The sequence below is a fragment of the Ochotona curzoniae genome, unplaced genomic scaffold, assembly GCF_017591425.1.
Source record: "Ochotona curzoniae isolate NIBS_2020 unplaced genomic scaffold, NIBS_Ocur_1.0 scaffold_1852, whole genome shotgun sequence".
NCBI classification, from domain to species: Eukaryota; Metazoa; Chordata; class Mammalia; order Lagomorpha; family Ochotonidae; genus Ochotona; species Ochotona curzoniae.
This window is the reverse complement of record NW_024467087.1, coordinates 34,510,323-34,525,055: the sequence shown is the minus strand read 5'-3', so window position 1 is coordinate 34,525,055 and position 14,733 is coordinate 34,510,323.

Sequence of the window (14,733 nt, the reverse complement as noted above, 5' to 3'; positions counted from 1 at the left end):
GTGCACTCATGTGTGTGAACATTTTGCTTAGATCTATGTAATATTATATCATGTGTAGATTCTGTATCCACTTAAAATCAATTCCCAGACTAATTCTATCAGCATCACATGAATCCCTTGCTGCATTTCTATATTCACAGCCACTTTTGTGCTCCTCCTCCCTAACTCTTGGAAGCCACTGATGTGTTACCCTGCTCTATAATTTTGTCATTTCGAGAGTGTTACATGAATTGAGTCATATGTTCTGTAATCTTTTGAGACTGACTTTTTTTCTTAGCACACTTCCTTGGAGATTCATCCAAAATGGTGCATGCATCTATGGTTTGTTCCTTTTATTGCAGAATAGCATTCCATGCTATAAAGACACCACAGTCTGTTTAATCATTCACCCATTTAGGGATTTCTGAGTCATTTCCAATATTTGATTTTTACAAATAAAATTGCTATGAACATGTACAGATTTTAATGTGAATGTAAGTCTTCATTTTTCCTGGGTTAATGCCAAGGCATACATATTCTTAGTCATATGGCAAATGCATATTTAATTGTGTAAGACTTTTATTGTAGCTGTATCCTTTACATTAAGAATCTTTTATTCAGTATTCATTTATTTTATGCTAAGCACATTCCAGATCCCGTGTTAAATATTTCACATGCATCATCTCACATAGTTTTCAGATATGCCTACATCTTAATAAAGAGGAAGTAAAGACCCAGAAAATTAAGTACTGTTTTCAAGGTTATGTAATTGGAAGTTGCAGAGCTGGACTTGAACCCAAATTGATCTGATTCCATAGTGTATGCATTTTCCTAACATTGACAGTGTTCTATCTACTCCTTTGGGAAAGGGCTGTTAGCAGAGCAGATGGCAAATTTTTCAACATGTCATGCAACAAATAAATAATACAGCAAATACCTTAGAGGATATTGGTTTAACATTTAGGCTTTAAAGACAAACTTTAGTAACTCATAAAAGCTGGAAGAATCAGTTTTCAAGTTTTTAGGAACAAGTGGAGTTTGATTTGGATGAACTGGACTTGCTATTCCTAGGGGTTGGCTATGGCAGGCATATAATCAGAATGCCTGAACTTTCTCAGTTACTAATTGTGTGCCTTTGAGCAAGTCACCTAAACTCACTGAGATTTAGCTATGCTCTCATTTGTAAAAACAGAACTAATAACTTCTTTCCCACAGAGAATTTTGTATGGATTGGATAAGCCAACGGATGTGAATATACTTGATAATACTTAAGGCATTATAGAATAATAAAGGGTTGTTATTGGGGCTAGCACCATAACGTGGCAAGGCAATCCTCTATCAGTGGTGTCTCCAGCATATAGGCTCTGGTTTGAGTTCCAGCTGTTTCTCTTCTGATTCAGCTTACTGCTTATGGAATGGGAATGCTGAAGAGGATGGCTCAACTTCTTGAGCCCCTGCACCCACATGTGAGACCTGGCAGAAGCTACTGGCTCCCAGCTCTGAACGCTGCAGCCATCTGAACAGTAAAGCAGCAGATGGAAGATCTCTCTCTCTCTTTCACTGTTTCTCTCTCTCTCTTCCATATCTCCTTTTCCTTCCATGCCTTTGCCTTTCAATTAAAATTTTTTTAAATTAATAATCCTTTAAAAATTTTAAAGGTTGTTATTATTTCCAATGTTATGCAGCAGGAGTGCAGATAAAATGCACAATTTAGCTTGAATATGCAAGAAAAAAATCAATTATGTGATTGAATCCATGTCTCGGGCTCACACACATACTAAATGATAGTTGGAGTGAGTACTAGAAGAACAAGATGGAATTCGATTTCAAACTTTTTGGCCATTTAAGTCTGGAAATTTAAATCCTGGTTCTCATGCTCACCAGTCAAAGTGGCAACCCAGAGGGAGGTGCCCACTGTGTCCCTAATAGGCCCACTCCCATTCCAAGATTTGCACTCTCCAGGTGGTTCTGCAGTTTAACTTGATTGAATTTGACCCCTGTGCCAGCATCTACCAGCTGATGCTGTGGAAAAGCCCAACCAACCCATGCCCGCTCTGGCTTATGCATGCACTAGTAGGAACAGCCAAGCCAGCCTGGCTTTCCCTGATCCAGCTCACATGAGGCCAGCAGGTAAATAGCCCAGCCTGGTCAGCCCCTATTCCAGTTCTCACACTCACGAATGGGAGTGGTGGTACAGCAGGGGAGCCCCACACAGCCCTGCTACCAGGCTCATCCCCTCCCCTGGGTCTCAAGTGTGCTGGTTGGGTGCTGTGGCCCAATCTGGCATATCTTGCTTGCCTCATCTCCGCATTTGCCAGTGGGTGCTGTAGCCTGGCAGGGCCTGGCCCACCCCCAATTCCAGCTCATGTTGGTGGGAGTACAGCCTAGCACAGTCTAGCCGGCCCCAGTCCCAGCCATCATATGAACTAGCTTGTGCTGTGGCCAAATCTGGCCTGACTCACACTCCATTCTGGTGCTCAGACTTTCCAGCAGCTGGTATGAACTGGCCCAGCCTGGTTCAACCCCGGCCTGAGCCAAATGTATGCCGGTGGGCACTATTATCTGGCCTTGTCTGTTCTGTTCCCTATTGTAGTTCTTGTGCTTACCTTCAGGGACTGTGTCCTGACAGAGGAGTTCCCCAAGCTCCTCCATCAGAACCTCTCCCAATGCCAGATCTTGCACATACCAGTGGATCCATGGGCCAGCCTTACTTAGTCCACCTCTTGTCCTAGCAGGAACATTGGCCTTTCTGTCTGGCCTTCACCCATTTCAGTTTTTACTGTTGGGTGTTACAGCCCAGCCAAGCCTGGTCCACACCCAGCCACAGCTCACACATGGCTCAGATGGGGTAGAAACCTAGGCCAGACTGTCCTACACCTACCCTGGTTCTCACAAGCACCAGTGGGTGCTGGAGGCTAATTCAGTCTGGCACACCCCAGACCCAATCCACACTTGTGCCAAGGGAGACTACAGCTATATCAAGACCAGAATGCAGCCCCACTCTGGCCCTTGCACTCTCCAATGGGAATCACAACTTAACCTAACCCTTTGCTCTCCAGTCAGACCTGTTCCCAGCCACAGATTTTGCACGTGCCAATGGTCGCTCTGACCTAGCTTGGCTTAACCCCTCACCTGTCTTAGCCTTAACTTTGGATGCTATAGCCTAGCCTGACCTGGCTGGCCCTCAGTCCCAACTCTCGCTGGCTGGTGCTGGGACCTGACCCTGCTTGGTCTACTCCCATCCCTAGCTCATGCAAACCAGTAGATGTGATAACCTAGCCTGGCATGACCTGCACTCCAGCCTCGTTTGTACATTTGCCAGTGAGCTAAGGTTTGCTCAGCCCTGCCCGATTCACCCCTTTCCAAAACCAACCCACGCACTAGAGCTACCTTACTTAGCTTACCTGACACCCAAACCTGGACCACGTGCTCACCAGTGAGAGCTATGACCCACTAGGGGCAGTTTCCCAAGTTCCCTCACTCAGCCCACTCCTTGACCCAGATCTCACACATGTCAGTGTATGCCAGATTCTTGCCCAGTATAGCCTGCCCCTCCTTCTTGGCCTTTGAGCTAGTGAATGTTGTGGCCCAGGTCACACCACACCCTATTTTAGAATGCACGTGCAGGTGCTGCAGCCTGGACATGCGAAGCCTATTCTCGGCCATAGTACTTGGATTCCATGGTCACACCTAGCTCAGCCCATTACTACCGCAACTCTCAAGCTAACCAGCAGGGCTTGTATTTCCACAGGGTTGGGCCCACATTTTCTCCACAGAATCTACCCCTGGACCTGATTCTCTCTGTGCTGGTTAGTGTCATGGTCATGCATAATGAGACCTGTCCTCTGTTCCTGTACTCAGTTAGGTACTGGATCAAGTCCTGCTAGACAGGCCTCCAGTCCTAGCTTGCATGTGGGCTGGCATGTGGTGGTTAGTAATGTTCCTTGTTATCAAGACCATCTCAGGATTCCCATGTAAGCTGGTGCATTGGTCTGACCACTACTGATCTTCTAGTACCTCCCCTCCAAACCATGAGGTCCCAGTGCTCTCGCTTACCTGCAAGTACATCAGCTCTGTTACTTGGATTCCCTCAGGATTCATGCCTCTCACCTACAAGTACCTTATCCATGGATATCCCTAGGCGGCAATTCTACACCCCCAAAATCCCAAAGCTCACTGCTGGGCAGCCAGCAGGTGAAGGCCAGCGACGTTTGTGCTCTGGTTGCTGGAGCCAAGATGGCACTGGCTGCCCTCTAGTAGCCAGGCTAGGCCACACCCCCCACCCGCACCAGCCAGAAACGGCTAATGGAGTGAGGCACCCAGCCCTCCCAGCCCTCCTCTTACTGATTTCTTTTGCACCACATGGGTCATGCAGTAGCATCATTTTCTACAAGAACTTTTTTTATTTTGTTTTTCATCACTTTAGTGATGCATTGGCCATCCTGTAGCATGTTATTTAACTTCATGTTGATGTAAATTTTCTGGTTTTCTCTCTGTTGTGGATTGTGTTTTTTGGTTCTGTACTTAACGGGATATATGATAGATGTGTAGTGGAGACTGACATGCCCAGATGTGGAGACAGTGCAGTATGCATCCCTGCATCTGGAGTAAAGATGGACTCCCAGTGAAACTGTTGAATATACCCTAATGGTAGAATGCTGGACTCCCTGATATTGTCCATGCCTATAATGTCAGAAAACACTTAAATAGAGGAATAATGGACTTATCATGGTTCATGAAGGACTACCCATTGTAATACTAGAGAGGAAATCAGTGGAGGTGGGAGGGAACTTGGAGAAGGGGAGGGGAAATCCTGGAGCCTATGGAACTTCATTATAATATACCTACTACTACTACTAATAATAATAATAATTGAAAAAACTATCTGTAACAAGTGTCACCTTCCAATTTAAATGATCCATTTATATAGTTGTCTTAGATAAATGTATGTTACTTCTATAAGACAGTAAACGAGTACGTGGGGATTTGGCTTAGGGAATTTGCTGGTGTTAAAGGGGACTGCCTACTCCAGTGGTATTTATACTTGAAGCTTATTTGTCCATAGCTTGGTAATGTAGTGTGGTAGTCTCTGCTTTGCCTCAGCAACAAATTTTTATAGATTTAAAATCTCTTACATCTGACACATGCTCGTTTTTGTACTGAGCTCACTTCCTGCCCACACTAGTTCTTGTGGCATACCCAGTGGCTCTCACTTTTGTCCATTATTCATGGAAAATAAAGGCAGTTGGAGGGAACTAGCCTTCAGTGCCTTCATCGCCTCACCAGAGAGACTCTGATTTAGTTAGTCCACATGGGAAGTCTGCAAGTGACCCTCCACTTAAGGTTTTAAGTGGGGATTAGTGTTACCTGTTCACTGTCCGGCAGCAATTGACTTGGTGCACAGAGCTGAAAATCACACACGTGGACTATTGACTGGTGGTCAATAGCCGAAGTTTATGAACACTCAGACTTTTAAGGACTGAGGGTCAAATGGGCAAGTAAAGAGGGGTTGAAACAAGATGGGTTTACGTGCAAACATGCAATGTGTTCTAACAGGTACCTCTCTTTAATCTGTTATCTAGACTTGAGGATATGGGAGTTCATGCACTGATGCACTCATGCACCCACACACCCACATATACAGAAGGAAGCGCCTCTCTTTGATTTGTTATCTAAACCTGAGAATTAGGGAGTTTCTGTCCTGTGTTTCCATTCTCAACAGGATTGCAGTTGGCTATGGCTCCATACTGGCAAGGCTTCCCAAATTCCTCTCTAAATCAATTGTCTTCCTATAGTTACCCTCACTTATTGTACTGCGATTCTCCCCATGTTCATTTCCTTGTCCTACATTCCCTCTCCCATTTTTGATCCATAGTCTATATAGATCATATATCATATGTGTGTGTATATATATGTGTGTATGTATATATGTATATATGTATATATATATATATATATGCCCATAGGTTATCTCCTGCCTCTATTATGTAGTTGGCCTCAATGTCACACAAAATGGGTACTCTTTCTGGGGTACTTTATGGGGTTAATACCTAGAAGTTAACCTTTAATTTTTGCTAAAGGTGGAGATACTGGAAATCATTATTATTAATGAAATAAGGCAGTCCCAAAAGGATATATACAATATTTTCTCTGACATATAGCAGTAATATAGAATACAAAAGATGGATAGGAATAAAACAGGAATCCTGTGATTTCATTGTTGCTTTTAGCCCTTGTCTAGATTCCAGTGGAACTATGGTATTTATACTTTTGTTTATTTAATATTATAGTTAACAGTGCATTAAGCCTGTGATAACAATGAGTGGACTAAAATTATGTGGTTGTAAAACTTAAAAAAGAAGGAAGGAGGGACATTGGGGGAGAGCATTATGGCTTTCTTAGAATTGCACCTATGAAATATAGGAAATTGATTTCCTTTATATTGCTAAAATTTTGTTTATAAAGGAAAAAGGGAATAGAATAATCATAATCAACAAAGGTAGAAGTAAAGAAATTAAAATACATACATGCATTGGTTTTAAACAGGGTTACATGTAATTTGTGCATATGTCTGTGTGTGTACCTTCTCACCCATAACAGAAAGGGAAAAAAAGCCACAATTAAGAAGTAATAAAAATGCTATCAGTTATGCTGTTGAAACTGTCTTAAGACAATAGCCTGGCTTATAAAGCTATTGTCCACTGCATGAGCCTATTGTCCATGTCAGAAGACAAAATTTCCTTTTCTTTCTGCTTTTATTGTTTCTCCTTTTGTCCTAAATGCTAATCCATCTACTAACTTCCAGCAGTTTTACAAAAGGCTGATCCAGTCAGGCCAGGAGCATTGACTTGACTACTCAAGAAAAACGAAAAAGCAGGATACAATAATAATTTTTCAAAACACATCCTCTTTTAGATAATTTTTTTCTCAACTCTTATGAAAGTTGAGATCATGGTGAGTGGCAGTAAAATATAGCAATTAAAGGTATAGGCTTTGAAATCATACTAGTCTGGTTTCAGGTCTGAATATCATCATAATTCACTGACTATGTGATCTTGGAGGGTTTTGCCTTAGTTTCCAAATTGTGAAATCTAGGTAAGAATAGGAATTAGTGCAAATGAAAAGTGGCACATGTGTTGTACTCAGCAACAGTAAGCAATTACTACATGATAGCCATTTATTATCATTGATGGCAAATTAGTATACCCATTAAACAAATGTGCTCAATCCTGTATGTGGGCAACTAGTTCAGATCTATTCTTGGCATATCAACCCATATTCATGAGAAATGGAGGAGAGGTTATGCCACATGGCATGTACAACTTGGTGATAGGAAGAGAGCAGAAATAGACTTCTGATATATTTTTTTTTGTCTTTTCAAAACTCACTTTATCTTCCCAGGGAGTGGAAAGGTCAAATTGGAAGTAGAAAAGAAAGAAAGAAGATCACCAAGAGCAGTTTTCCTGCAGAAATGACAGAGTTCAATTGAAGCCTTCCCAGGCAGGTCTGGGGTAGTCACATGCTTCTCATTCCACAACACCTACCTGTGTCCTAGTCCCACAGCAAGCAGAGGAGACCGCAGGAATTTTTACTCAAAGTAAACTGCAGGCTGTGAATCACATGAAGTCCAAGCAGGATCATTGCACGTGGCTATTCTGTGCAAAATATACGGAGGGATGCAGCTGGAGGGATTGTTTGATATTGCTTTGTAAATAACTCTTTGCTCAGGGAGAGGTTTGGGGCATGTCAGGAAAAGAGGAAAACATACTGATTTGATCTGCTGCATTCTCTGAGTATCTTGAAAGAAAGAACGATTGGTTTCAAAAATTTGTCTCTGATGAAAGTTTGTTACTTCTGTACTGCCTTGTTTCTGTCCTTGACGCTGAGCACTATTTCACAATAGGCATGACACAGGATCTGCAATTTTTTTCTTTTTTTCCCCCTGCATCCTGAACACTTGTTTTCCTTAATATTTTCTCTGGCTCTTGTGAAGTCGGCTCAGCTCATCTTTCATGCTCCCTGTTGTAGTGGAAAAATTAAGATCAGAGCGAAATAGAAGGTAAATTATCAATTACCTGTGGTTTTTCAGCCTAATCTTGGCTGGAGGCCTACTACTGAACCTACAATTAATCCACGAGGTTTTTGTTTTCTTAAATGTTTTTAGATGTGATGGCTTGCAAGCCAGGGCTGACATCCATTGTATTCTCACAGCTCTATTTATAGCTCCTCCCCTCAACCCAAATGCTGCAGAACATCACGTATTCTGAATAGTTGGGATGCTAATAGATTGCACACACAAAGAAAATCAATAGAAACCGATCTCCAAATGTCTATCTTTCCCCAATAATTAGGTGAGAAATGAAAGAAGATATAGGCATACTTTTATTTGCATTGCATGAGGTTACAGGATGAGGAAGACGATTGGGAAAGAAATATAAGCCTTTTGACCTGATCAGAAGGATAGGAAAAATTCAGTTCCATTTAGAGTCTCTAGCCTCTAATAAATAGACTTTATATAAGTTTAGTCTTCAGGGTAGTGCCTTTAGGTTCTGGAATTCCTGAGGTCAGGTGATTTAAAGACCCTTCTTCAGCATGTTCTTTAAAGATCTAGTGCTATATGTTCAAACCAGTCGCACAGCAACTGTAATCTGTCTCTTAAAACATAATCCTGATTGGTCTGCCTTGCCTTCTGGATTTTTCCTTTAGCTGAAGTTATTCACTGTGTAGCCAGATGGGGCCATACCACCATGGGGGTGTCTGATAACTAAGGACAGCTGCTTTAGGTAACTGCAGTTTGCAGACTATGAAGGAACACCAGATTATGTTAATTTTCTCCAAGTAACTTTTTACAAAAGGCTTGTAGCAGAGTGCCTCTTCTGTTGTGTTCCTAAAGCAATGATAACATCATAACACCAAGAGCAATGAGTCTGGGTGGTATCACTTTCCTCTTCCACTTCACCTCCTCCTTCTTCTTTTTTTCTCTTTTTCTGTTTTCTTAGAGATTTACTTATTTTTACAGGAAAGTCAGACATACAGAGAGGAGGAGAGACAGAGAGGAAGATCTTCCATCCGATGATTCACTCCCCAAGCTGCTGCAACTGCTAGAGCTTCACCAATCTGAAGCCAGAAGCCAGGAGACTCTTCCAGGTCTTCCATGCAGGTGCAAGGTCCCAGGGATTTGGTCCGTCCTCCACTGCTTTCCCAGGCCACAAACAGGGAGCTGGATGGGAAGCAAGACTGCCGGGATCAGAACCAGTGTCCACATGGGATCCTGGTGCATGCAAAGTGAGGACTTTAGCTACTAGGTTACCATACCGGGTCCCTCCTCCCCTTTCTAATGCTACCCTCCTAGGAAGTTTGCAGAATAGCCCAGAAGCCAAAACACACTTATATGGAAGAGGCAGTTTGCTTGCTTATTCTGATTCCTGCTAACTAGCACCGTGTTTTATGAGCTTCCAGCACAAAACATGATGTAACACTGAAAATGATGCCAGCCTGATGCACTATGAAGTGTACTGTTCAGCTATCTTTCTGTGATCTCAACCTAGCACAACAGACTTGTTTCTGGACAGAGCCCGGGCTTCTAATCTTAGCTCCTTCATTTGTGTTATCTGTGCAAAGTGGTCTCTGGGTTTCTATTGCTTCATCTGTCAAAGGAGGCCAGGATGCAGTTCATAGAGGCTATGGTGAACATACACTTTTGTGAACACTACTACCTTGGAGAAAATATGTCCATCTTTGTATCAAAAACATGGACTGATTCAGATCTGATTTCAGTGCCTTAGCTAGAGGTAGTTTCTTTCCTAAACAAATCCCTATTCACTAGGCACATTTCCAAAAATCCCAAAATGCCACTCACAGAACAAAATTTCACTCTGATCACTCTATTCATTTGCTAGCTCTGAGAGTGGTGCCTGTAGCATAAGATGCATCACTTGCCTCCAGGTAGTCTGTAAAGCATTATTTTATTCTCTTTCCTATAAGTCCCCCATTCCCACATTTTCCCAATTTAGAATGGTGGTTTTCCAAGTGTGGGTCTTATACTCCCTGCACCAGAATCACCTGCTAATGTGTGATTTCCTGTGCACTGCTTTGAGCTTCACATTTGTCGGTTCAGAAGGATGCTTGTATTCTGATTTTTCACACTCAAGTCTGAGACCAGTAACACTAACTTGCATGGGGCAGAGGTGAACTGGTAAATTTGCTCTTAATTTTTGTTCCTTTGCCTGCCATAGCCAAAGAATAGTGTCCAGTCGATGTGGAAAGAGTGGTGTCTGCTATCCTGCAGTTCCTCACCATTTTCTTAGCACAAGTGTGGGTTACACTAGTCTGTGCAAACGTGCATACTTGTGTGGAATGGGAGGATGCTTTATAGTTAATTTCATGCGATTGGCATATGTGCAAAGATATTTTCTTCTCTCTTGCTTTGTACCCAGGGAACCATTTTTGATCCATAGAGTCAAAGTCAGGGTCAGATAGGCATGTTTGCATCCACAGGGTTCTCAAATTGTGCTCCCCAACCCAGCAGCAACACTGTCATCTAGGGGATTTGTTAGACATGTACACGTGTAGCAATCTGCCTCCACCAGAACCACTGATTCAAAAGTTGGGGTGGGCTCAGCCATCTGTGTTTTAACAAGACCTCCAGGGCATTCTGATGCATGGTAAGTTTGAGAACCATTGCCTTAAAGAATTTCTTATCTGCAAACTGCATTCTCTCTAAAACAAGAAGCAGTTGGAACAGTAGAAGGGAAGTTGATTTGAGCAGGACAATAGGAGAATTGCAACGAAGAAAAAAATCACTTAATTGTAAAAGTCTTTTTTAGGGTATTGTGCTTGAGGGAGATCAGGTCTTGAAATAGCAATTCTAAAAATGTCTACAAATACTACATATACACCACACTCACACACATTATCATATTCAACCACATGTGCTTCTGTGCACATATATTTATGTATATTTGTGCATGTATATATGCACCTACCTAATTAAAATTGTCCCTGGAAAACAACAGAGAAAGAAGGAAAACATTTAGGTGGTAATAAAAACCTGAGCAATGGCTATTGATAAAAATGCAGGCAAGGGAACAAACTTAAAATATATACCAATCAGCAAGTCTGGAAGATATGCATGTTGGGGTCTGGAGGGAATTCACTAATGATTTCACTCAGCCACTGACAACTGGAAAGCCTGACAAAGCCCACTTGAGTATGCACCACGTTTTGCCTTGTCAGCATCTTGCCTAACAGTGGTATTCTGGCAGGTATGTTCACTAGGCCCTTTCTGCCTGCCCCACCTCCCACCCCCAAGGGAAGACAGGATTCCATTACTAGATGTAATTGATCTAAGAGTTAACAATATATTTTACAGGTTCTTTTTCTAAACAGAGTCTTCTAAGCATTGCTGGCTGTAATCTTAGCCATTACAGATGCTACTCCCAATGCCTGTACAGGCCAGCTGGACTTTCAGCTACTTGGACTGAGACTCATCAGCTTACAATTTAGCAGGAGGACTGGAGAGAGTAAGCTAAATCTCCCACAGAAAAGGTGTTCCCCATCAATGCTGGATTCCATTGCAGAGATACTGTCTCCCCTTTTGTGGTCTTGAGGCTAAAGATGGAGAAGCTGCATTAGTTTATGCATGCAAGCTCGTGGAGAATGAAACATCCTCAGGAACGGATGAAAACTTCTGGTTGCAGTTCTTCAGCAGACCAAAGGATTAATCCAGTTGGTCAGTTGGTCTAACACAAGTGCAGGAAGGCAATTTGGGACTATTGCTTCTACCAACCAGCTGGTAGTTCCACATGGTATTAGCAGATCATGTTCCTGACTGCAGCCTTTTTACTGCCAGCCACTCACTTTAGAAGTACCTGAGAGTGAGATGCCTCTGTGCAATCCCTTCCTGGGGAAAAAGAATTTCAAGTGCATCTTCTTCACAGAACAGACACACAGGATGGAAAATGCGACACACTATAAGGAGTATTCAGTAAAGCACTAAGGTCTCAACCATGAAAAATAAATCTTTTCCTCTATAGCACGCAGCATGTTAAACTATTACTACTACTATTGCTACCATTCATTACATTCCAGATATGTTGTTATGTGCTGTATGCTTGCTTCGTTGAATTGAGTGAATCTTGGGGATTCTAGATAGGGATTAGGTGTGTTTGTTTTGTTTTCCTGGAAAGATTTACATGCATGTCACTAGCATGTCTCATATTTCAGTAAAATCTAAGCTCCTTGTTTGGCCCTTTGCGATGTACTGTTTCAACCTCTTAAGTAACTCAATGGACCCATACCAAAGAAAAAAAGAAACATAATTATTTCAGACTGTAGAGTATCATATGTAAGAGTGAGTGCATATAGCAGAAATTTTATTGATTTATGAGTTTGGAGCCTGGATTATTATGCTAGGATTATTATTATTTGCCTTGATTATGATTTTCCTTGTATGTATGTAGTAGGTATTGGATAGTATCACTTCTAACATTTTCACACATCTCTAACATTCTATGTCCATAGTAGTCTCTGAGCATGCATTATCTTATAAATTGCTGTTTTGACTCTAAGAAAAATACCACAGAGGTGGCCATTGTGTTGTAGAAATCAAGGTACTGCTTGGGACATCAGATTTCCATATCCAAGTGTAAGTTTGAGTGCCAGCTACTCCACTTCTGATCATACTCCCTGCTAACACTTCTGGGGAAGAAAGTGCCCCAAGTATTTGGATCTCAGTCAGTCATGTGAGAAACCCTGATGAAGTTCTAGGCTCCTGGCTTCAGTCTGGCCTCAGCTTTGGCTGTTGAGGCATTTGGGGAGTGAATCCTAGTGGCTACTATCTCCCAAGGGGATAAGAGGAAGATCTCTTGTCTCTGTCATGTTTCCATTCAAATGAACAAATCACTTAAATCATAAACAACAAAAAATCCTAAGAAGAATAAAAGTTTAGCTCTATTGTGGTAAATTTGTCATTTGCCTCTAACAAGAAACTTAATTTTCCTAGTTGAGGCTGAATTGCTGGGACAGTTTCCTAGCAAACCACTGGGCCTAATGGACCACCTAACATCTCTGCCTCAAGGTCCACTTGTTTTCTACTTATTAGATACAGTTTTATAAAGGAAATTACATTCAATGGCGAACTTAGAGGTTCAGAAACATCATACCTGTTTATGTCAAGAGCCGATTATTACACAGTATGCATAAGGTTGAAATTCACTGCATATGAAAGCCAGTTTGCTTTCACATTCTTTGTACCTCAATTTCCTCATTGGTTAAATAAAGTTTCAAGGTACAGAGGCTTATTTGTTTCTCATGCAAGGCATGTGTGAAGAAGAAACAGAAGGAGACAGCATATCAGTTCCTATCTAATCCCAGCCTAGGTGATTGATACACTGCTTCTGCTCATGGTTTACCGGCAAGAACTAGTCATCAGGTCCCACCAAAGCTGCCAAGGAAGCTGGGGAATGTGACAGACTCCAAGGAATATTCAGCAAGCACTAAGGGTCTCAACCATAAGGGATAAATCTTTTCCTCAATAGCATGCGGCTATGTTAAACTACTACTATTACTATTTATTACATGCTGGGTATTTTGCTAAGTGCCATATGAGCAAAGTCTTATTTAATCCTCACAACTTTGTAAGTAAAAACTATTTTTATTATTTTCCTGTAACAAATGAAAAACCGAAGCATGGAGAGCTTAAAAACTAGCCCAGGTATATACCTGATAAGAAGTAGGGATAGCATTTGGACCTGAGCTGAGGCAGAATTGCATTTGGAAAGTGATGAAATTTTCTTCCCAACAAACCAGTTGTCTCCCCCATCATCTTTAGGATGCCTGCACCTACTCCTGGATATTCTCAACAAGATAACCCTGCTGATAGGAGGCATCTGTCGTTTTGTCAGGGCAGCTTTGCTTATTATAGTGTGGGAGGGTGCATCAGGTTAGAGGAAGGATCAATGATACTGTTGCCCTGTGGCACGTCTTCCCACATAGACAGGAAGTGCCCTGTTCTGTATTTCGTGAGACCTTGAATGTCCATTAAGTATGTTCAAATAGGTGTAAGACATTCAAAAGGATCTGGGCCTAGAACATAAGTCTACTTTACCTGTGGACACAAAGTAGGTCTCACACTATTTTAATACATGCTGAGTTTTCTAGGAATAAGACTAGTTACTGAAGAAACATTTTCCTTTGTTTTGTTTAGAGTTTCAGTAATAATATTAATTGCTGTTGTATTATTATTCAGTAAATAACATTAATTATTACTGAATTACTACTTTGCAACAATATTAATTACTGCTGTATTATTATTCAGTAATATTAATAGCTGATATTCACCCAATTTACAATGCAGTGGCTGTAATAATGTTGCATGTATTGATTTATTTAATCATCACCAAACCCTAAAATGCATATACTATTATTATTCCCATTTTATAGAGGAACAAACTGAGAGAAGTTAGATAACTTGTTTCAGGTCACAAAGCTCTAGCAAGTTGCAGCTATAGTTATGGAAACTCAAGTTATTGACAGTAATGCTTCATTTTTTTATCCTTTCTGGGGATTATCATTTCTTTGTAGACACCGAAGTATCTGATTGGTAGTATATTCTTTTTATCAGGAAAAATTTCTTTAAAATTTTGGATCTGCATGTCTGCTGCTGATGAGTCCCTTAACATCTGTCCAAACAGTTCTTTGTTCATTCATTTGAAAGTGTTACAGAGACAGAAAGAGAAAGGGAGGGAGGGAGAG